The sequence below is a fragment of the Erythrolamprus reginae genome, chromosome 1 (genome assembly GCF_031021105.1).
Source record: "Erythrolamprus reginae isolate rEryReg1 chromosome 1, rEryReg1.hap1, whole genome shotgun sequence".
Classification (NCBI taxonomy): Eukaryota; Metazoa; Chordata; class Lepidosauria; order Squamata; family Dipsadidae; genus Erythrolamprus; species Erythrolamprus reginae.
The window spans coordinates 252,218,733-252,242,722 of record NC_091950.1 but is presented as its reverse complement, the minus strand read 5'-3'; the positions used below and the strand labels follow the sequence as shown (position 1 = coordinate 252,242,722).

Below are 23,990 nucleotides of genomic sequence, written 5' to 3'. Positions count from 1 at the left end.
TTTTCTTGCTTCAGTGCATGCATAGAAGCAAACTTTCACAGATATCTCACTCATGCGTGCATCCCTTCACAAGATTTAAATCCCTGACTGGGAGGAGTCTACGGAGAGGGGCGGCATACAAATCTAATAGATAGATAGATAGATAGATAGATAGATAGATAGATAGATAGATAGATAGATAGATAGATAGATAGATAGTGTAATAACTGGAACTTCACGTATATAACAGGCCATTTATTGTGGAACACTTGCCAGAACAGGCAGACACACGCTTAAAAGGTTACAGGAACACACAGCACTTTATACATAGAGCAGGCTGAGGAACTAGCCAATACACATCAAGTATCATCTCCCGCTTACACTGTTACTGTGTATACGCGGCCAATCAGCACCTTGGAGAAGGCGCCAATAGCCGCAGCTTTCCAGCCGGCCGGTTGTCAAGCAGACATTTCACTCCTTCCCCCTTGGTTGGAGCAAACGTAGTCCTTTAAGTAGGCGGGTTTTTTTGAAATCCTGCTGGAGCGTCTGGGTTCCCCAAGCACCTCCGGTCCGGCCTCCGAGTTTGGAATACTCTCTCTCAGACCAATGCTGGGTAATGCAACACTAGGGCATTCATTTCGGGCAGGACTTTCAGTGACAATGGCACGGCCTGGTGCCGGGAGCACATCCCTTTCCAGCACTCCACCCCCGCACTCAGTAACTTCCTGATCCCTTGCCCTGTCTAAACAGATTTGATCCAAATGCCTTTTCCAAACCCTGCCATCTCGTAAAATCGTTTCAAAAGAACGAGGCCCTAATACTCGGCTCACGGTTGCTCGCTCCCAATTCCGCCCACCTGAGTATGCACGGACGTGCACCAGGTTGCCTACCTCTATTCTCCTGCTGGGTGGTTCTGGCCACAGTGCGGCTTGTGCATACAATGGATGTAACCTGTCTAGGGTAATCCTCAGTTTCCTTCCCATCAATAACTCCGCCGGGGTCTTACCGGTTGTCACACAAGGTGTGGAGTGCTGAGCCATTAACATCTCTGTTATTCGCTGGTGCCAAGATCCATGGGGCCTCCTTTTGAGGGCATCCTTGGCGGAGCGAACCATGCGCTCCGCCTGCCCATTACTGGCCGGATGCCAAGGCGATGCCAAGGCATGCCGGATGCCCACAGCCGCTAAAAACGATTCAAATGCCACCGAAGTAAACTGTGGGCCGTTGTCAGAGACAAGTAGATCAGGGAACCCGTGAGAGGCGAATAATGATTCCAAAACCTCAATAATAGCTGGAGACTGGGTAGACCTCATGCGGATCACCTCTAACCACTTAGAGTGGGCATCCACCACAATTAAAAAAATTTCCCCCAAGAAAGGGCCCACCAAATCCAGGTGCAGCCGCACCCATGGCCCCGCAGGTGGTTCCCAACATAAAGGTTCTGCACGAGGGGGAAAAGACCGACTTTCCTGGCACACCTGGCAAGCCGCCACTCGCTGCTCAATTTCTTTATCCATGCCCGGCCACCACACGTAGTCACGAGCAAGCCCCTTCATACGAACTATGCCTGGATGTCCCTTGTGTAACAGAGACAAAACTCGGAAACGTTGCTTGGGGGGAATTACCACTCTGTTACCTCGGAGTAAACAACCTTTTTCTAATGACAACTCGAGCCTACAACGAAAGTACAAGGCAAAAGCTTCTCCCGGAGAAGAGGCAGGCCAGCCACGGAGAACCCATTGCTTAATTCTAGCCAAAACTAAATCCCTTTCTGTCTCTCTGGCCACCTCAGGAGCCGCCAGTAAGACAGGCTCATCCCCAATGGCCAAGACCGTGCTGGCTGGAGCCGGGTCAGATAGAAGATCCGCGAGGGGACACCTACTCAATGCATCTGCATGTGCTATGTGGCGGCCCGGTCTATATGTCAAAGTATAACAGTAATTGGCCAAAAAAATTATCCAGCGCGACATACGTGGAGATAACACAATCGGGCTCTGCCTATTACCTGCCAGTATACCTAAAAGAGGCTGGTGGTCCGTGACCAGCTCAAAGTGCTGGCCATACAGATAATTATGGAATCTCCGCACCCCTGCTATCAAAGCTAAATCTTCCTTGTCGATGTGACCATAATTCCTTTCTGCCTTAGCTAAAGTGCGGGGAAAAAATGCCAACGGAGCCTCTTTCCTGTCTGGTAACTTGTGGCTTAACACTGCCCCCACGCCGAACTGAGAAGCATCGCATGTTAGAATTAAAGGCAACGTTGGCGAATACTGGGCAAGCACACTATTAGAGGTAAGTATTTCCTTCACTGCCCTGAACGCTGACTCCTCACGCCTACCCCAATGCCACACAGCCTCCTTATCTAATAGCCTATGCAATGGCTCTGCAACGGACGCCTTGTGAGGCAAAAATACCGCGTAAAAATTCAATAACCCCAAAAATGCCTGCAGCTCCGGTTTCGACTGTGGCCTCGGCGCCTCTTTAATTGCCCTCATTTTCTCCATTGTGGGGTGAATTCCCTCAGCATCAATGGTAAAGCCTAGAAATTCCACCCTCGGAACTCCATACACACATTTCTTAGCTTTCAGTTTAAGCCCGGCATCCCTAAACTTAGACAACACCTGCCTGGTTCTATGCTCCAACTCTTCTATTGTTCTCCCAGAAACCAACACATCATCGAAATATGGCACAGTTCCCCCTATTCCGTAAAGCAGCCTTTCCATGAGCCCCTGGAAAATTCCAGGGGCAATAGATACCCCGAATTGAAGTCGGTTGCACTTAAACACCCCCCCTGTGAGTAATAATAGATTGTGCCTCAGCTGTCTGGGGGTCCACAGGAAGCTGCTGGTACGCCTGAGTGAGATCCAGCCTTGCGAATACCTTGCCATCCCCTAAAGAGTGGAGCAGCTGCTGCACCACGGGCAGTGGGTACGAATGATGGGCCAATGCCTTGTTGATAGAGCATTTATAATCACCACACAGACGTATGCCCCCATCCCCCTTAACAGCAATCACCACTGGGGTTTCCCACCTCGCCTGGTCAATTGGCTCCAAAACCCCTTGGCCAATCAAACTATCGAGCTCTTCATCCACCTTGGGTCTCAGGGGAATAGGTACACGGCGGGGTTTTAGTTGAACCGCTGGCACATGGAGGTCTAGACTAAAGGAAATAGGCGAGCCCGTATAACAGCCCAGCTTGGCATCGAATACAGAAGGGAATTCTTTGGCCCATCGGTCAAAACCCGTGTCCTCCCTCACTGCATTCACCCCCGCCACCGAAAATCCCAGGAATTTAAACCAGTCTAAGCCAAGCAAATTGGAGAAGGGCCCATCAACTACAATTAAGGGCAGTTTTCCTATAAATGATTTGAACCGGACAGCAAATTTGCCCTCCCCCACGACAGGAATACTAGTTCCTTGATAGTCTTTTAAATTCAGCTGACACGGATGAAGGTGAGCTTTCTTCAGTGCGGGAAAACAACGCTTCGCCGTGGACCAGGAGACAAGGGAACGGGCCGAACCGGTGTCCACTTGCATCGGGCAGACAGTGTGACCCAGGCGCACATTAACTGAAATCTTATCCGCCGAGGTGGACGTCTTCCTCACATACGTTGGAGTGGAACACGGAACGCTGTAAATGGCATTGCAGTCCTCCCTGCGAGAATAAGAAGATCTTATCTGCCACCGGGAGCCGGAGTTAGGCAAGTCCTTTTGCTCCCTCATAGCCGGTGGAGGGGATCTGCGGGACCGGCAAACCTTAGCAATATGTCCCTTCGCCCCACAGCGCCAGCAAGAAGCGCCTCGAAAAGAGCAATTGGCGCTAAGATGGCTCCCCCCGCACCCTCGACAAGGAGACAGCGGGGGACGGGGGCGGGTGGCAGGCTGCTCTCATCCACGACTCGCCGCTAGCCGGCAAACTTCTTCCTCGCCAGGCATCAATGGCCCCTCCATCTCCGTAGAAACCCCGGGCTTATCAACAGGAGGGCCACTTGGCAAGGTGACATTAACAGAGGTGTCCATGGCAGCTACAGATTGGGTGGACAGCTCAAACACTCTCGCTTCGGATAAAGCTGAATGAAAAGGCAAATCCTGGATGGCCAATAAACGCCGCTTGAGGCGACCATCACGGATACCAAAAACTAACCTATCGAGGAGGTAATCGTTTAAATCAGAAAACTCGCAGTAAAGAGCTGCTCTGCGAAGGGCAGCTACATAGTCATTTATCGATTCCCCCTCTGCTTGATTCACACCGGGAGGGAGCTGGGGCATAATGATCTTGAAGTGTCTTAAGGAATTCCTCCCAGGGAACATTGTTAATAGAGACCGGGGCGAACAAAGCCCGGGCGGTCTCGAACATTTCTGTTCCGCAGAATCCGAGGAAATATGCCCTTTTCCGATCTCCTGAGATCTCCGAAAACCCATTTGCGATTAAGAAACAATCAAACCTGGCCACATACGAGTCCCAGGTCTCCCCTTGTGGATCAAAGGGGGGAAAAGATACGTGGGTAGACATTGCGGTAAGTATAATTACCCACAATAGTAGGAATCCTCGTCGCCAAATGTAATAACTGGAACTTCACGTATATAACAGGCCATTTATTGTGGAACACTTGCCAGAACAGGCAGACACACGCTTAAAAGGTTACAGGAACACACAGCACTTTATACATAGAGCAGGCTGAGGAACTAGCCAATACACATCAAGTATCATCTCCCGCTTACACTGTTACTGTGTATACGCAGCCAATCAGCACCTTGGAGAAGGCGCCAATAGCCGCGGCTTTCCAGCCGGCCGGTTGTCAAGCAGACATTTCAGATAGATAGATAGATAGATAGATAGATAGATAGATAGATAGATAGATAGATAGATAGATAGATAGATAGATAGATAGATAGATAGATAGATAGATAGATAGATTAGATAGATAGATAGATAGATAGATAGATAGATAGATAGATAGATAGATAGATAGATAGATAGATAGAAAGATAGATTAGATAGACAGACAGACAGACAGACAGACAGACAGACTAGATAGATAGGTAGGTAGGTAGGTAGATTAGATAGATAGATAGATAGATAGATAGATAGATTAGATAGATTAGATAGATAGATAGATAGATAGATAGATAGATAGATAGATAGATAGATAGATAGATAGATAGATAGATAGAACAAACTACCTTTGAGCAAATGGCTCATTTGTGTGTTATCACCAGTGTCGGTATGTGTATGTATATGTGTGTGTATTACTGTTTTTTAAAAAAATATATACATTGGTGGTTTTTTTCTTGTTTATATGCTTCCCAGAGTCACTGAGAGTGAGTGGGAGGCCTTATAAATCCTCTAAATAAATAAATAAATTTTGATTAAGTTTGATGTAAGTGAAATGAAATCAATTTTAAACATTGGACTAGACTAGAGGTACAGCTCAACATCTACAATACCATGTTTAGGCCTTGGTCTCCTCCATCCAAATATTGCTCAGTTTTGTTGCATTGGGTGATTTGGGGGATCATGTTCCCAAAGTCTCCTCTTTCTCCCTCTGTATATGGTCACTTTCTTTTGGTATTCTCTTAGTATTAACAGAAACATTGCTCAGAGTTTCCAGCTGTAGTTCAAAAGAATAGAAATAAATTATCTAATTAGCTGCTGCTAAATAAATGAAATGAATGAAATCCTGGCAACCCGTGATCAGTCTTGACATAGGTGAGTTTAAAGTCAACCAACAAATGAGAGACCAGACTAAGAAAACAACGCTAGGTAGGTCTGGATTACTTTTATTGCAACAACTATAGTAACAGCATCTTGCAATTTGAATATACTTCCTCTTCCTTCCTGTTAACTTTGTGAGAACCAGGTAAGAGCTTGTCTGAGATGTTTTCTCAATTTGCTCTCTTGGCTCAGGTTCAAGCCCCTCTTATCTGACTGTTGCCTCAATAGTAGCAATTCCTCCTGTCCTTCCAGGCCGTTCCAATTGCAAACATGCTTATACAAACATTGCCTCTGGAAGAGAAATAATTAGGAAAACCAGATGAAAGACTGCAAAATTTGGTTATGCTGTCCAGACTCATGTAGAGTTGGACAGCCTCCAAATATAATAAAGTGAACAAACTAGCAAATAAACAAAGAAGGGGGAAATAATAGAAATATTCTCCTTTCTCTGGAAAAATAAAGCAGATGTAGTTGAGCTGACCAGAAGTGAGGGAGAATTGCATGGTTGCATTGGAAGAAGAATTCCATCTGATCAAGCAGGCAGCTGTTGAGAGTTTTTTCTTTCGCAAAGACATTAAGATAAGGGATGGAGATCTCAAGCCCTTAAGACCTCAACTCTCTTTTTGAGACTCTCAAGTCCAAAATATGATAGAAACATAGTAAGAAAGATATCACTACTTCGGTAAAAAAGCAAAGAGAATTAAGTTATTAAATCTTTGGGTAGACAGTCTAAACATAAAACATCATAAATGTAAGAAAAACAACAACCAACCCTGATTCATTTAGTGTTATAACTTGGCATAGCCCAGTGTCTCTAAATTATTTCCTTTTACACCCCCCTCAGGAAGAAGTAAACATTTTGCTTCCCCCAACTCTCAGCCAGGACGATTGTTTGCAATATTCAGCACATTTTCGCTGAAAAAACCTCAAGTGGCTTATCAGCATGATTGGGGTGTAATGTCTTAATTTATTTGGCTTCATGCTGTCTGCTGCCAACATTTTTAGACACAGCAAACATACCAGTCTTTCTTCATCTCCCTCCATAGTCACAGTGAAGCCAAGCGCTACATACACTTCATCATTTACTTATTTATTTGTTTGTTTGTTTGTTTGTTTGTTTGTTTGTTCGTTCGTTCGTTCGTTCGTTCGTTCGTTCATTCATTCATTCATTCATTCATTCATTCATTCATTCATTCATTCATTGGATTTGTATGCTGCCCCTCTCCTTGTCTTAGCTTTTGGGAGACTTACATCTATCTCATTATTTCTGTCTCTCTCCTCCTTACTTTTCATCCCTGCTAAATATTTTTCATGGTGTCTCTTAAGGGTTTGTTATCTACACTTCATATCTCCTGCTCTGTGTTGTATACTATTGTTTGATGCAAAAAAAACCCTCTATTCCCTGCGGCAAGAAAAGCATGTTCCTCAGAGTCCTGCACACACACACCGCATCACTCCACGCCCCACTATTTGAGAAGTACTGGTATAGCCTCATGACTTCGTTACCTCTATTTATGGTTCTTCTAGTAATGGAGAATAATATTAAAATATAGAGCTGAGCTATGCTTTGCATTTGATTCCAAAAATAGTGTTTTGCAACATGCAAAACAGTTTTTGGTACTATTGAGGGTAGCTGCACAATCACAGGAAAAAAATGCTTTAACACATTGCAGATGGATTTTATTAACGTCTCTGTGTTCTTCAAAGTATCTTTTGGGGGTCACATTTGAAGAACTAGCAGCCCCATTGTCAACAGGCTTTGTGGTACAAAAAAAAGATTGATCGTATCTAATGTTCAAAGAATAGGTGAATTTTCTCATAGAAGGCATTGCAGCTTAGATCTTTGTCTGCTTTGTCTCCTAGAGGGCCGGCATATAAATAATAATAATAATAATAATAATAATAATAATAATAATAATAATAATAATAATAATAATAATCCCATCACAGCAACAATTTTGCATAAGATGTTCTCAAATTTCAGATACAATTACTGGCCCCCAAAGGAATGGGACTGTTGCCTTACAACAGGGCAATTAATTTTCCCATAAGGTCATGTGAGAAACTGGGGGAGTTGGGGTGGAGGGCTGTGCTGCCATCACCCCACCACTGATCCCTCTAATGTTAGAAAATGGTGTGCAGCGATTGGAAACTGCTGCACTCCGTTCTCTAGTCACGTGCGTGGCTGTGCAGTCGCGCAGCCTCTGATATTAGAAAATGGTGCATGGCAGTTGGAAACTGTGTTATGCCATTCTCTTGTTATATGCATGGCTGTGTGGCCATGCTGCTTAGAGGCAACATTGTACCCCTCCATTGCTGCCGCCACTGCACTGTCCTGTCTTCCACCAACACCCCACCCTTGATCCCCCGTCTCCCCTAATGTCACCCCACTGATGCCCTTTCCCCTGACACTGCTGATGCCACTGGCCAGATGGGGTCACCTGTGGGCTGGATGTGGCTCACAGGCTGTAAAATGCTAAGGTCTGCCTTACAAGGAAGATCCCCATCCAGTGAAGATCCTATTTTAACACTCGGTGCCTTTTACAGCATAAGGAAACCAGCTTGAAAGATTATGGAGAGTGAAGAAACTAGTAGAATATATTAAATAATCTTTTCTTTCTATTCCAAAGCACCCTCAGATGGGGTGACTTTGTCATACAATTATGATTGTTGTTGACTGTACTATTTAGATATTATTTCTAGTTTTCTTCTAAATCACACACACAGTGACGAGAAGATAGGTCATGGCATCCTCTGGCTGGCTACATAGTCTAGCTTTCTCTCTCCATGCCCCTTTAATGCACTGATGCTCTTGATCTTAGGTTTCCAGTTTTGAAAAGTGAATTATTTTCACATTGTATAGCCGCCCCGAGTCTGTGGAGAGGGGCGGCATACAAATCTAATAAATAAATACATTTACTACAGTGTAAAATTTGTCTCTCCATCAATTAATACAGGCAGGAACCAACCTCTTGTAAATGGTTCTCAGTGGATGAAATTATTATTATTTTCTTCACAACATGACCATCTCTTCTATAACCCTCTCTTACAAAGCCAGGTATGTCTGCAGTGGTAGTATCTTCCTAATTTCTTAATAAAGCTCATACGGAATGAATTGTATGACATCTTTAACATGTTCCAGTTGCAGGAAAGGCTACTATGTTCACTGCTCACAGATAAAAATACTCCCCCTGTGATGGATGTGGTCTTTCAAACAACTATGTGACAGGTGATATTTATTTATTTATTTATTTATTTGTTTGTTTGTTTGTTTGTTTGTTTGTTTATTTATTTGATTTTTATGCCGCTTTTCTCCTTGGAGAATGTGTGTTAACACAAACACAAAAATATAATATGACTAGGGTAGATTCCCATTATGCCACTATCAGTGTGCTGCGTGTGCAGCTTCAGTTATCTTGCGTGTGCATGCATGTGTCCCAGCATGTTTTTGCTTCTGAGCATGCGCAGGAAGCAAAATCTCACAAGGGGACATGGGTGAGATTTTGGCGATTTTTTTGCTTCTGCACATGAGCCAAAATCTTGTGTGTACATGCATCCCTTCACAAAATTTTGTTTTCTGCGCATGCACAGAAGCAAAAACATGCTGGGATCTATGTGTGCACACACAAGTTAAGTGAAGCTACATACACAGTGCAGCAATCGCTACCGTTGTACTGTCCTTTACCATACTGGTAGCCAGTGTTCTCTCTAAATTTTTTTTGGGGTGGGCGGAAAAGTATAGTGTCTGAGCGGCAGTCCCTTCGGGACTGGGCGACACAGAAATAATAATAAAATTTCCCTCTCGGCTTCTGGGCAGGTTTGGAAAACTCTGAGTTGATGATGATTTTTAAGTGAGCGATTGCTCACTGCTCAGCTTAGAGGGAACTATGCTGGTAGCAACCCGCTACTGAATGTGACAACTGGGGCTGGGCTGCTGGGGGTTCAGGAGAACCTCTAGCTAACATTCTGTACCTTTCGGAGAACCCCCAAGTCCTACTCTTGGCTGGTCCCATTCACCCCACCCTGCCCCTCCCAGGAGTCTCCATGCAGCTCGTTTTGGATGCAGGTAGGTGCAGGGCACACACGGAGGCTTGGGGGAGGTGAAAAATAGGCCTACTGGAAGTTCAGGAAGGCTGGAAACAGAGCACATCCAGACCTGGGGAGCCTGTTTTTGCCTTCCTGGAAGCTCGAGGAAAGCCTCTAGAGCCCAGGGAGAGAAAAAATCCCCCCCCCGCCCCCAACCATGGTGGAGGAGGCAGACTAGGCCACACCCACCACGGCCACACCCACCACAGCCACACCCACCACGGCCACACCCACCACGGCCACACCCACCACGGCCACACCCACCCAGCAACTGGGCAGAGGACCCCTTGCTAAAAATTTTGAAACCCGCTGCTGATGACAACTCTATAATTCTGGAACCTTGTCATGCCACCAAAGTGAAAAATTCAGTGAGCAAGGATTGGATTAGTAATATTGGACTAGTCTTTTCTGTTGATAACTACTTTATTCTTGAAAGTGCCTTCAAGATCTTCTGGAACATTGACATGACATATGCATCTGAGACCATGAAATCATTCAACGCCCCTTTAACTTTCAGTATTCCTCATTCCATTGTCCTTCAGGATGTCCCATCTTGCCCTGAAAAAAAAAGGACAATTTAAAGCCACTTATCAAGAGTCTCCTCTCTTCAGGTCCTCTGCTTTCTGCCTCCCTGCCTGCTTTAGAGATTAAAATATCTAAGCAAAGCAGAAAATGGAATGTAAAGTTTGTGCCCTTTGAAAAGAACATCCTTAAATTTGAGCCTGATCACTGGAGGGGTATAATTTTGGGGCACTCAGTAAATGGGGAGAGAATCATAGGACTTAGAGTACTCATTGTAACTACCGTAAAACCAGATTTTTTTTAATGATAGGAATTTTTGTAGGTTTATTGTGCTGCAGTAGCTGGAGCAGAACCAGGATATCCACTGAATACTTTGGGCCATTCAGTTCTTCTGCACCACTGCAAATATTAAAGTTTTTGTTTTTTTAAAAATCAGTTTCACATTGGACATCAAAAATTACAACTTTACATATATGTGTGTGTGTGTGTGTCACATGGTGTTTTTTTTTTTTTTGCTGAATTTGAAAATTAAGGGAGACTAGGATAGATCTATTTTGGCCTTATTTTGGCCTCATCAGCTAGCCATACCCACTGGGACTTGAACCTGCAACCTTTGCCTTGTAAGGCAGAGAATTATCCTCTAGGCTACAGTATCTAATCCCTTCAGCTCTGCACCAGGGAAGGGTTACATATTTTTGTGTCGAATCACCCTGGTGTATTGAAGGAACATCACAGCTCCTTATTTGCCTCTCGGCCCAACCCAGGCCATATATATTTGTGGGAAATAAGATCAAGAAAAGAAAAGAAAAGCTTAGGCTCAGGTTATATATAGATTCATAGAAGTGATGCTCCATGGTGGCTACAATGAAATTTGCTATCAATGCTTATTACATGTTGAAACTCAAACTGCCTGATACTGAATGCCATTATATTGCTCAATGGCATGGGGCATTCATGGCATACAAGGTCTAATTCTGATAACCACATTTTAAAAGAGGATGCCAGAGAGAAGGTGCCAGAAAGGGATCAAAAGATAACAGCTAGACTTAGAAAGTGTTATGGTGTTTGCAGATTTTTAGGTGAGGAAAAACACATGAAAAAAATATGTCAGAAAAGATTCTGATTACACTAGAGGGGAAAGGAACAGAGAAAGAGAAGCTTTGCTCATATAATGAAGTGACTTATGAAGATTCAGGGCATATTAAAGAGGTTCATACAATGCGGGCTCAAACCCTATTGTCAAATGCAAAAAACCCCCCAAACAATTTGTGGACTGTAAGGCAATTAGTGACTCCTAACTGTTCTTAACAGATCCTGGTCATCAGATGTATGTCTGTGAATACTGACTTCAGGGAAACAGCAACAAAAGCAGGATGCTGCCCTCATATCCTAAATATCTGGTTGACTACATGAGTAACAGGTCTTGAGAAAAGATTTATGCCTGTATTTTTAATATGACTCCTACATTTTTATAAACAAAATGTCACTATCACCTATCCCGGTGGATTATTTTAATTACAGCTTTGTGACTAGTCTTTTCTGTTGATAACTATTCTTGAAAGTGTCTTCAAGATCATCCATCCTGGTGGATTACATTAGTTACCGCTTTGTGAGCAAGGAAATCACTTGAAATAATTATCTGGGACTGATATCGTCCTAATGGCTGCAGTGATCCTTGAGGATCACATTGTTGAGGATCCTTGAGGATCACATTGTTCTAACCTAGGCTTCCTGATCAATAATAAAGCAAAACTGAGTCCCCCAAACCTCTTTTTATTTTAACGTCTGTGAATTGTGTTCATTCCCAGCTATAATAAGTCCTAGGCAATATTAAGGAGTCTGACAGAAATCTTTCAGAAGATGGCTGATATCACCAACTGTCAGTAAGGGGCATGCATAAGTGCACCAGCGTGCCTTCCATCCCCTGTCCTAATGTTTCTTTTATTTTTTACTAGTACAATGTAGAATGTAGTAGAATATTATTATATCTAATGTTTCTTCTTCTTTTTTTCTTATTACTAGTATCATGTATATCAATATTATTGTATCTTTACATACCTCCAATATGTACTTGACAAAACAAACAGACAAACAAATAAATAAATAAACTGTTATCTCTCTTGACACACTGCCAAAGACCTAATTGGCAAGGAGCTTTGCAAGGCCAAACAGAAACACAGAATCAGAATTGAAATGCTGAGACACAAATTGAACAAAGTTGCTTCCTGCAATGAGCACACCCATTTGCTTCAACTTTGTAGCTCATGGGAGGGGCCAATCATCTCCATGCCTTACTCCTGAGTAATCCTTTTTCATTTTTTTCCATAACTATTCTTGCCTTCTGGCAGCTCTGCATATGTGGTCATTAGGAACAGCCTCCCCTGTTCCTCTGTTAGCCTCTGGAGACTCAAGAGTCAGAATATCAAGGTTGACTCAGCCTTCCATCCTTCCGAGGTAGGTAAAATGAGGACCCGGATCGTGGGGGCAATATGCTGGATCTGTTAAAAAGTGCTATTGCTAACTTGTTGTAAGCCTCCCTGAATCTAAAGAGAAGGGCGGCATTATAAATAAAATAAATAAAATAAATAAAATAAATAAAATAAATAAAATAAATAAAATAAATAAAATAAATAAAATAAATAAAATAAATAAAATAAATAAAATAAATAAAATAAATAAAATAAATAAAATAAATAAAATAAATAAAATAAATAAAATAAATAAAATAAATAAAATAAATAAAATAAATAAAATAAATAAAATAAATAAAATAAATAAAATAAATAAAATAAATAAAATAAATAAAATAAATAAAATAAATAAAATAAATAAAATAAATAAAATAAATAAAATAAATAAAATAAATAAAATAAATAAAATAAATAAAATAAATAAAATAAATAAAATAAATAAAATAAATAAAATAAATAAAATAAATAAAATAAATAAAATAAATAAAATAAATAAAATAAATAAAATAAATAAAATAAATAAAATAAATAAAATAAATAAATAAAATAAATAAAATAAATAAAATAAATAAAATAAATAAAATAAATAAATAAAATAAATAAAATAAAATAAATAAAATAAATAAATAAAATAAATAAAATAAATAAAATAAAATGAAGGAGAAGAGAAGCACATTCAGTCTTTAAAAATTCTGTTACTTACTGTTACAATAAAACCTCAATTTATAAGGCAATGATGGCGAACCTTTGGCATGGGTACCGCAGGTGGCTCGTGGAGCCATATCTGCTGGCACACGAGCCATTGCCCTAATTCAGCTTCAATGTGCATGTGTGTGCCAGCCAGCTGATTTTGGGCCCTGGGAGACTCTAGAAGGCATTTTTGGCTTCCAGAAAGCCTTCAGAGGGATAGGGGAGAGCATTTTTACTCTCCCCCAATCAGAAGTTGGGAAACAGGCTGTTTCCAGCCTCCAGAGGGCCTTCAGGGGTGGTGGAAGACGTTTTCGCCCTCCCCAGGCATTGAATTATGGGTATGAACACTCACGCATGCACGACAGCGTGCGCACACACACTTTTGACACTCGAGAAAAAAAGGTTCACCATCACTGTTATTAGGCATTTGGTTCTTAGCCTGTTTCACCATGATTGGGTAACAGATCATAGGACAAAAATCAGCCTTAATAGATAACGCAGGAAGATTGGGGCGGGGATATGGTGGCTTTTGTGGTATTCAAGAACCAGTAATCATTAGCAATCTGTCATCCCAAAATAATAATTTTTAAAGTGGTATATTTGTAGTTGTATGGCTTTAAAAAATCTTCTGCTGTGGTAAATTATCTGAAAGAAAATAAACAATTTAACTGCAAAGCTTTTCAAAATGGAAAACAACCCTGTAGTCTCTGGATTGGTGTGGTTGCATTGCATGTTTACTGTTGAGTTTCTGAATTTTCTTTCTTTTGTGTTTTTATCATATTACATACCTAATCCATATTTATACACTCTCCTCCCTGCCCTTGCTTTGAAGTTTATCATAGTTAATATACAGTACATACGCTTTCATCTTAATGTTGATAGCATCATATTTGGTAAAAGTACTTTGAGTTTGCCCAAAATATGTAAACATAAAAAAGCCCCCTTCTTTCTGTGTGAGTTTGTTAAAATACTCTGAAATATATTTGTAAAGTATCTCTTTAACTTGTTTTTGCTGTCGGAGTGCACTGCTTGTGGTGCCTACCAAATGCAGGAGCCCTTGGATGAATTTGTTTGATTTTATCACCATTATGGTTTTGATAGACAGGGCTACTTTCTCAAACTACAACTGCTTTGCCTAGATTTATTGCTGCTAGCATTATCTATATTTCTGTTTTATTTCAGATATTTGAAAAAGTTATTTCATTAACCTTCCTTCCTTCCTTCCTTCCTTCCTTCCTTCCTTCCTTCCTTCCTTCCTTCCTCCTTCCCTCCCTGATGGTGCAGTGTTTAATATTAATAATAATAATTTATTAGCCGCCCCTCTCCGAAGACTCGGGGCAGCTCACAACAATAATAAAAAATAATATTATAGCGAAACAAATCTAATATTAAAAAGAAGCATATAAAAACCCTATCATATTTAAAACCAAACAACACATACATACCAAACATAAAATATAAAAAGCCTGGGGGAAAGGTGTCTCAATTCCCCCATGCCTGGCGGTATAGGTGGGTCTTGAGTAGTTTATGAAAGACAAGGAGGGTGGGGGCAGTTCTAATCACCAGGGGGAGTTGATTCCAGAGGGCCGGGGCCGCCACAGAGAAGGCTCTTCCCCTGGACCCGCCAAACGACATTGTTTAGTCAACGGGACCCAGAGAAGGCCAACTCTGTGGGACCTTATCGGTTGCTGGGATTCGTGCGGTAGCAGGAGGTTCCGGTGGTTTAGAATCAATGATGGGTTTCAAATCTCATTGCTACCAGTTCACACTTGTGTGAAACACTTCTGAACATGCGCTGAAGCATCCATGGTGGGTGGGTGGAGCCTCCCCCCATCGCTGCTACCAGTTTGTAGAAATGTACCGTACTGGTAGCAACTCACTGCTGGTTAGAATGAATTTTTGCAGGCAACCTCTCGATCCTGATAGGGTTCAAGGTTGCTTCACACTTCTGTCCTTCAGATAAAATGAGGACCCAGATTATTGGGGGCAATAGGCTGACATTTGTAAACTGCCCAGAGAGTGCTGTAAAGCACGATAGAACAGTAGATAAATCTAAGTACTATTGCTATTTCTGTTGTCCTCCCTCCTTCCCTTCCCTTTTCTTTCCCTTCCCTCATTATTGCTTTTATGATTTGTTAGAAATTAAGCTACAATGCAGTATTGGCTACTGCTGACTTACCCTCTGGTAACAGCAGATTATGGGGATGATCACAAAGTTGATATACTCCCCATCACTGGTGTGGCATCCCATCTTTCATTGTCATTGTTTTGAGACCTTCTTCCTCCAGCATTTGAGAGCCACAGGAACAAGAAACACAGCCTTTTGTGTGTCTAAGAGAACATGCCCACAATTAAATTATTTCCTATTCCATTTGGCCAGAGGGCATCATTTTGTGCATTCCACCTTAATTCACCACTCTCCGTGTTTATGTTTTTGTAGTTCATTTACAGGACAAGACTTAGAAAAGATGAAATTTTTGCAAGGGAGGGAATTTATTTTATGGCGATGTGACTCTTGTGCTATTTGGCTGCAAATTAGCATCCAAGGGCAAAAGTTCAAAAACCACCTGTGGGAAGAATATCCTTTTTGGGATAAAATGGGCATTGGAGGAAAGGTGTGTTGAGACTGATGTTTATGATCAGGCTAAAAATAAGGGACGCTTTCACCCAGGAGACCCCCAGTTTCCTAATGCATGTTAGTAGCCAATAGGGAGCCAGATGGCACTTGGCCATGGAAAGGTGAAAGGTCACTGGACAACTGGATGGGACTTGGCCTTTCCGTTGGTGATGGGAGATTTCATTTCTGGATCAGGGAAATTAATTTGAAATTATCACCTATCAGAGTCTTGTTTCCTCTTGGAATGCAGGGAACAGACCAATAAAAATTTCATTACTTACCTTTCAAGTGAAAAGCCAAAGGTAGTTTCTCCCACATAAATTCATTTGCTTAAGTCTCATTCGACAGTGCTGGACAATCTGAAAAATCTCATTGCTGATGACAGTATTTTGTCTGCGAAAAAATAACAACATGTTGACAGTACAGGAACACATGAACACAGGACTGCAAAGTCCTGTACAGCAAAGTGTTTTTTATCTTAGCCAGAGATTGAAAGATCTGTAGCTAAACAGGAACAGCCACTCACCATGCAAAGTCATTGAGGAGGCCAGCAGAAAGTTGGAAATTTCTCTCACTCCCAATGCTTTTTTTGGCCCACTCATGGTCCTTTTATTTCTCCGCAGAGGCAAGAAAATACCTTGAAAGGATGATCCAATGGTTCACAGGCTATCTATAAAATAATAAAGAACATGGAAGGAATGCGTCCCTACAGGTTACCACAGGTATTACAGGTAATAAAGCTGTAGTAACAGAAATACTGAAAATTTTGAGCTTTGGGTAAATTACAAAGGCAACGTACTTGGTTGGAAACTTATGGAAAACACAAGCAACCATCACAATGGCCTTTCTGCAGGTTATTAATATAGACCAAGGTTACCTCTATTCCCATCTCTCTGTTGACTCCATCTCCCAGCATGCACTAACTCAGTTGGGTGGTTTACAAGCACCGCCTCACTATATCAAAGAGCAGCTTTTGGGGTCTAGCTCTCCTTGTTGTGCTGTAAGTTATAACTCTAATTCTGCATGGCTTAAGGCATATTTGTGGAGATTTCTAGGAATGGGTGTTAGCAGACTCATACTCATCCCGGACAAGATGGGGTGGCCATGGGTTCTGCCTCCCAAGAACACTTCCAATTGTCCATCCATCATTCGGGGGGGGGGGGGGGGAGACGTTTGACCATAACTTGGGTGTCATCCTTGATCCACAGCTGATTTTGGAACATCATCTTTTGGCTGTAGCGAGGGGAGTATTTGCCCAGGTTCACACCAGTTGCAGCCCTACCTGGACAGGGAGTACATACTCACAGTTGCTCATGCCCTTATCACCTTGAGGTTCGATTACTGAAATGCTCTCTACATGGGGCTACCTTTGAAGAGGGTTTGGAAACTACAGATCGTGAAAAATGCAGCCACACAAGTGGTCATGGGCCTTTCTAGATATGCTCATGTCTCTCCAGCACTCTGGTTTCTGGACACAATTCAAAGTGTTGGTTATGACCTATAAAGCTGTACATGGAATCGAACTACATTACTCATGGGACTGCCTCATGCCGCATTAGCCCCAGTGACTGGTCAGGTCCCACAGAGTCAGCCTTCTCCAAGTCCCGTCAACTAGACAATGTCGTTTGGCAGGGTCTAAGGGAAGAGCCTTCTCTGTAGGGGGCCCAGCACTCTGGAATCAGCTCCCTGCAGAAATTTGTGCTGCCCCCCACCCTCCTCGCTTTCCATAAGAGTCTGAAGACTCACTTGTGCCACCAGGCTTGGGGCCATTATACTTTAGCCTCCTGGCTGATGAATGAAATATATGTGTATTTGTTTGGAATGGGAATGATTGGTTTTTTAATGAAATTGGGGTTTTTAGATTAGCTAGTTTTTAAATTTAATTGGATTCAGGACATATTGTTTGTATATGTTGTAAGCTGCCCCGAGTCATCAGAGCGGGGTGGCATATAAATCAAATCAAATCAATCAATCAGTCAATCAGTCAATCAATCAATCAATCAATCCAAATAGTTGGGGTGGATGTCCAAGAGCAAAACAAGTAAGAAAAGACTCTCCTTTTAGGGCCTTCCTGTCCATTCTGAGGATAAACTTCATATCATTCTACTTGTTGAACTGTCTAATTTTGCAATTAATTAAAAGAATTAAAAAATTAAATTTTTTTTGCAATTAATTAAAAGAATAAAAAAAATTAAAAATTACAATGTCTCACCCTAACAAAATCTGACAAACTTCAGTCTACATCCTTACTTATTGCAAACCACTGAAGCAATCCCATCTACTTATTTATACTAACTGAGAATTTGATTCTTTTTAGGCCCTATGCTTGCCTTGTATTGCTCCAGTGGTCCTTTTGACCTCTTCACTTGATTTCTTTCCTCTGAAGCAGAGAAACAGAATAGGTAAATTACACCTCTGGCAGTACAAATAGCCTAGAGGCTTCTAATATTCTGCTAAGGTTAGTAGGCCCCTTCTGTAAACCTCCGAGGTTGCTCTTGACAATGATCTCAATATATTTTGTTTCAAAGGAAAATAAACTTCATTGCATCTTTCCAAAGCAGCAGGACCCAGGAGTCTACATTAGAGGAGCCTAGTGGGCAGCTGTGTAATCATTAGCAAGACCAATGGGACAGGGACCTAAAGGTTCCTTAGCCCAGCCGGGAGTATAATTTACCCAGCCACCATCGCAAAACCAGAAAGTTAGCATAAGAAAAGCATGTCAGGAGGAGTGATGGTGAAACTAAACCAGATAAAGCTCCAGCATGATTTTTAAAAAAACCCAAAAGAAAACAAAACTGCATAACTCAAAATTTTTAAAAATTGGGCTATTAGGGAATATTTATTGTGATGAATATCCAACTCATTTGTTCTTTTTTTTTTTTAAGGATCAATTTTCAGAAGAGAGATTCTTGATTAGCACATATGTAAACCTAATTTTCGATTTAGAGTATATCCAAATCATTTATCCCTTAATAGATGTTTTTCTCCATTGACTAAGGAACAAGCCTCTACCTAATGTACATTAAGCATGGAACACGAACTCTGGATACAGATCGAAGGCCTGTTCTGCTTGGCTGCTGAATTAGGAACAAAACACAATTTTTGTGCCAGTTCACTTTCTGCTGGCTCCTATACTGGATAATATCTCTTTTGTGCTGCCATGCAGAACAGTCCTTACATGGACATACGGGATGTCCTTGTATAAAGCATGAATGTTCCCTCACTAGGGATTAGCGGGGTGAAAGGAGGTTGTCCAGAAATTTTGCAGAATATATATATATATGTGTGTTTGTGTGTTGATCCATTTATTGTGACAGGATTTGACAGGCAAGCTTATCGCTCAAGCCTGACATTGTGGGCTATAGATATTTATAGAGAGAGTGTGCTCCTCACAATGTATAGAGGTTTCCATCCTTGAGCACCAGGTAGAAAGAGAATGGTGAGTGTTAAAGCCATAGTCCTGGATGAAATCCAGGGTAGGGTGTCAAACATGGCGTCACATAGCTGTCATGTGATGTATCATGACTTTTTCCCCCTTCACAGACCTGGGGTGGGTGTGGCCTGCACATGATGCATCTGGGCCATGGGCCATTAGTTTCACACACCCTGCTAGTATATCAGTAAGATGGCACCCAAAAATGAGCTACTGAGACAATGTCTGAGACAATAGCAAGCATGGAAGAAAAGCTATGGCAAGATAAGACTATGCATAGGATGTGCCATCGACAGAGGCGGCTGACATTGGGGAATCCTAGCAATGACTGGAAAGGGCTTGACTAAAAGGCAACCCTGGTCATAGCAGCACAAGAACAGGTGGCAAGCACCAAATACATAAAAGCAGGAGTCTATCACCCTAGATAACTAGATTATGCAGAGGTCTCAGGCAGTTCAACACAAGGTATAAGATGCAGGCAGGAACCACATACACTGAATGGCACAACTAAGTATCTGGCTTTGGGTACAGGAACAAATTGTGTACAGGCATAATGTCTGGACTAGATTCATGATGGCAAACATGCAGAGCCATATGTCATAGGTGGCATGCAGAGCCATATCTGAGAGCACGCAAGGTGTTGCTCTATGTCAGCTCCATTGTGAATGTATGCACTGGATAGTTGATTTTTGGCCTTTCAGAGGGTGGGGGAGGCCATTTTCACCCTCTCCAAGCTTCAGCAAAGCCTTTGGAGCCTATGGATGGCAAAAAACGAGCCCAACTGGCCTACCGGAAGTTCAGAACCAAACTTCCGGTAGGCCTGTTGTGCCATTTTTCGCCTTCCCCAGACTTCAGGAAATGGCACAATGGGCTTCAGTGAGATTTGTGTGCATGTGCAGTGGGGGCAGCATGGGAGGAGTTGTGTGCACATGCGCACAGGGGGGAAGAGCATTGCATTATGGGTGTGGGCACGAACACACCTTTTTGGGTACCCGAGCAAAAAAAGTTTTACCATCACTGGACTAGATCTTCCCAAGTCCAGGTGGGAGATTCCACAGAAGGTCATGGAGAATAAGGGGGCTAAGATCCTATAAAACTCCCAGAAGAATGCAGTAACAGCTAAGATATTGTACAGAACTCTCAAACTCCCAAATCTGATACCAAGGATGATACAAACAAACCATAGGGATGAGGAGGGATTTTTGTTATATATTCTTCTATTCAGTTATACATGATTCTTAAAGATTGCCTGGAAAAGTCCCTTGCAGTTTCCTTGGTGATATTTTCAGAAATTGTTTGAAAATATTTTCTTTATTTCTCTCACTCACAAATATACACAAAATAGTAATTCCATGTGAAAAATAACAACAAAGTAGAAATAAGTAGAGAAAGAAGTAACAGAAAGTTTGCCTTTAGAAAGTATGCACTTAATTCATTCCGTACCACGTTTATTTAAAAACCTGCAGAGAAAGCCCTAAAGGAGTCTCAAATAATCAGAAGTGGTCATATTTGGAAGAGGGCCTTAATGCTGGGAACAAAACATAGACAGCCATGATGCAAGGCTCGCAATATAAAGGGTATTTAGCTATACAGTGGTCTTCGGAGAGGGGCGGCATACAAATCTAATAAATAATAATAATAATAATAATAATAATAATAATAATAATAATAATAATAATAATAATTATTATTATTATTATTATTATCTCTACTTAATAACGCCTCTACTTACGAACTTTTCTAGATGAGAATCGGGTGTTCAAGATTTTTTTGCCTCTTCTCAAGAACCATTTTCTACTTACAAACCCAAGCCTCCGAAACTGTAACCAGAAAAGGTAGGGAGAAGCCTCCGTGGATCCTCTCTAGGAATCTCCTGGGAGGAAACAGGGCCAGAAAAGGCAAGGAGAAGCCTCCGTGGGACCTCTCTAGGAATCTCCTGGGAGGAAACAGGGCCAGAAAAGGCAAGGAGAAGCCTCCGTGGGACCTCTCTAGGAATCTCCTGGGAGGAAACAGGGCCAGAAAAGGTAGGGAGAAGCCTCCGTGGATCCTCTCTAGGAATCTCCTGGGAGGAAACAGGGCCAGAAAAGGCAAGGAGAAGCCTCCGTGGGACCTCTCTAGGAATCTCCTGGGAGGAAACAGGGCCAGAAAAGGCAGGGAGAAGCCTCCGTGGGGCCTCTCTAGGAATCTCCTGGGAGGAAACAGGGCCAGAAAAGGCAAGGAGAAGCCTCCGTGGGACCTCTCTAGGAATCTCCTGGGAGGAAACAGGGCCAGAAAAGGCAGGGAGAAGCCTCCGTGGGGCCTCTCTAGGAATCTCCTGGGGGGAAAACAGAGCCTCCACTCTCCCTGTAGTTTCCCTAATCACACACATTATTTTCTTTTACATTGATTCCTATGGGGAAAATTGCTTCTTCTTACAAACTTTTCTACTGAAGAACCTGGTCACGGAACGAATTAAGTTCGTAAGCAGAGGTACCACTGTAGTTGAAAAGTCACTGATATTTGGTTCTGACATGTCAGAATATATAAACCACAAATGACAATGCCCAGCATTTTTCAAGAAAAAAATTGGAATGGGCTACTAAAAAATAAGCCTCAATGCCAAGAAAAACGGAGCACAATAGATTACATTTCTCCAGTCTGAGCAATGCCAGCTCTGCTGTATTCTAAGGCCTTCATGTCTTTGCTTATTAGACTGCCAAACACAATGGACACACCTTTTCTTTTAGTTAATGAATATTAATTGTTGTGGCCAAAATGGGGGTTAATGTGATACTCTCTAGCTTGGGCTGGAAGATGAGGATACTCCATCATAGTCAAGAATCTTGCCAGAGACACTCAGGATGATGCCACCAGGGAGCCCTGAGCTGAGTGCACTTGATGGCGCTAGTGAGGGAAAATGGAGATAAAATCTTGATGGCACTCAGGGGCTTTTCATTTGGCACGTTATGCCTCTACCCAGCCTTTCTGTTTAGATGATGTTTTGGGGGGAGGACTTTGCAATGCCTGTATTGATCTGCTAGGGCGATGACAAGCATTTGGGTGAAAAGCAAAAACACCACTTGTCCTTGTTCTGTTGTGTTTTTGATCATGCTTGATTTCCAGACAACGTGTATTACTGATATTTCTCCTCTCCTTGCAACACCCCTCCCCGTGTTGGATGAGTCCTGCTTTAAAGAAGAAACAAGTGGACTAAAATCTTTTCTTTTTCTTTTTTTAAAATCTCATAACACAGCAAGATAGATAAAAGATTTCTTCCTCTTTTTTTGAAAAAAATTATTTACAAATATAATACAAGGTACATAGAATACATAAAACATTACATCCAATAAGAAAAACAAAAAACAACAAACAACAAAAAACCCTGTAAAGGCGTGTACAGGATCAGTATCTATAGGGTCAGTTTAGACATTTCTGCACATTGAGTTATTTTTTCTAATACCAATTTGTCTTGGGGGATTTCTGCTTTTTTCCACGTTTGAGCAAAAGCTAATCTTGCTGCAGTAGTGATATCAATAATCAGATAAATATGGTGCTAGTTAAGTTAACCAACTCAACCACCCAACAAAATAAAATATTTCTTCTTGCCTTCTCCATTCTGAAATGTTTCTTTTGCCAGGGGGAACGAGCATGTGCTGGCAGTTAACTACTTCACCAAAGTAGTGCATGGAATCTGATTTCCAAAGAGGGCAAAATCTAGAGGTTGTGATTGATTGATTGATTTGATTGATTTTTAGCCTGTTTTTTATAAATAACTCAAGCTGGGGACCCCCCCTCCCCAAATACTTCTTTCTCTTCCTATTTTCCCTGCAATAACAACTCTGTGAGGTGGGTTGGACTGAGAGAGAGTAACTGGCTCAAAGTCACCCAGCTGGTTTTCACGACCAAGGCAGAACTAGAACTCCTGGTCTCTGTAGGAAGCCAGCAGGGAAGGTTGCCAATTGTGACAGTGTGACACTGCAACTGTCGGAAATCTGGGCCAGTTGCCAAATGCCTGGATTGCAATCATTATGGATGCTACCAGTGTGCTGCATGCACAACTTCAGTTCTCTTGAGTGCGCATGTGCACAAAGCAAAAATACGGAAAAAAGATGGCGGTACCCATGGGACTATCACCAAGGCGGCTGCATGTAAATTGAGCAATCTGACGACCGCTACCGGTACGCTGTCCCCTACTGTACTGGTAGGAATCCACTACTGATTGCAATCATGTCACTGCAGAGGTGCTGTACCATCCAGAATTTAGGGGGTCAGTTGTAACTACCATTTATTCAGTGCCATCAGAAATTTGAAGGATCACTAAATGAGTGGTTGTTAAACATGGATCACCTGTTTATATTTTGAGAGTCAATGAATATAGTATTTGTTCTCGTCTAGCTGATGCAATCCACAAATCTCTTCTCAAGGCTTTGATTTTTCAAACAAGTAAATCTTTTATTCTCTTTTACATGGAATAGATGTTAACAGTTACATGCAGTG

The 23,990-nt window shown here is 41.9% G+C and overlaps 1 long non-coding RNA gene across 2 annotated transcripts in view; it reads left to right on the top strand.

Annotated features, from left to right (window-relative positions):
- The window catches only part of LOC139156784 (uncharacterized), a 67,728-nt gene extending 50,930 nt beyond the window's left edge, over positions 1-16,798 (top strand). For both annotated transcript variants that reach the window (XR_011557377.1, XR_011557378.1), the window contains exon 3: positions 16,705-16,798. This is a non-coding gene — a long non-coding RNA (uncharacterized lncRNA). The remainder of the gene's footprint in view (positions 1-16,704) is intronic.
- Positions 16,799-23,990: the final 7,192 nt, after the last annotated feature.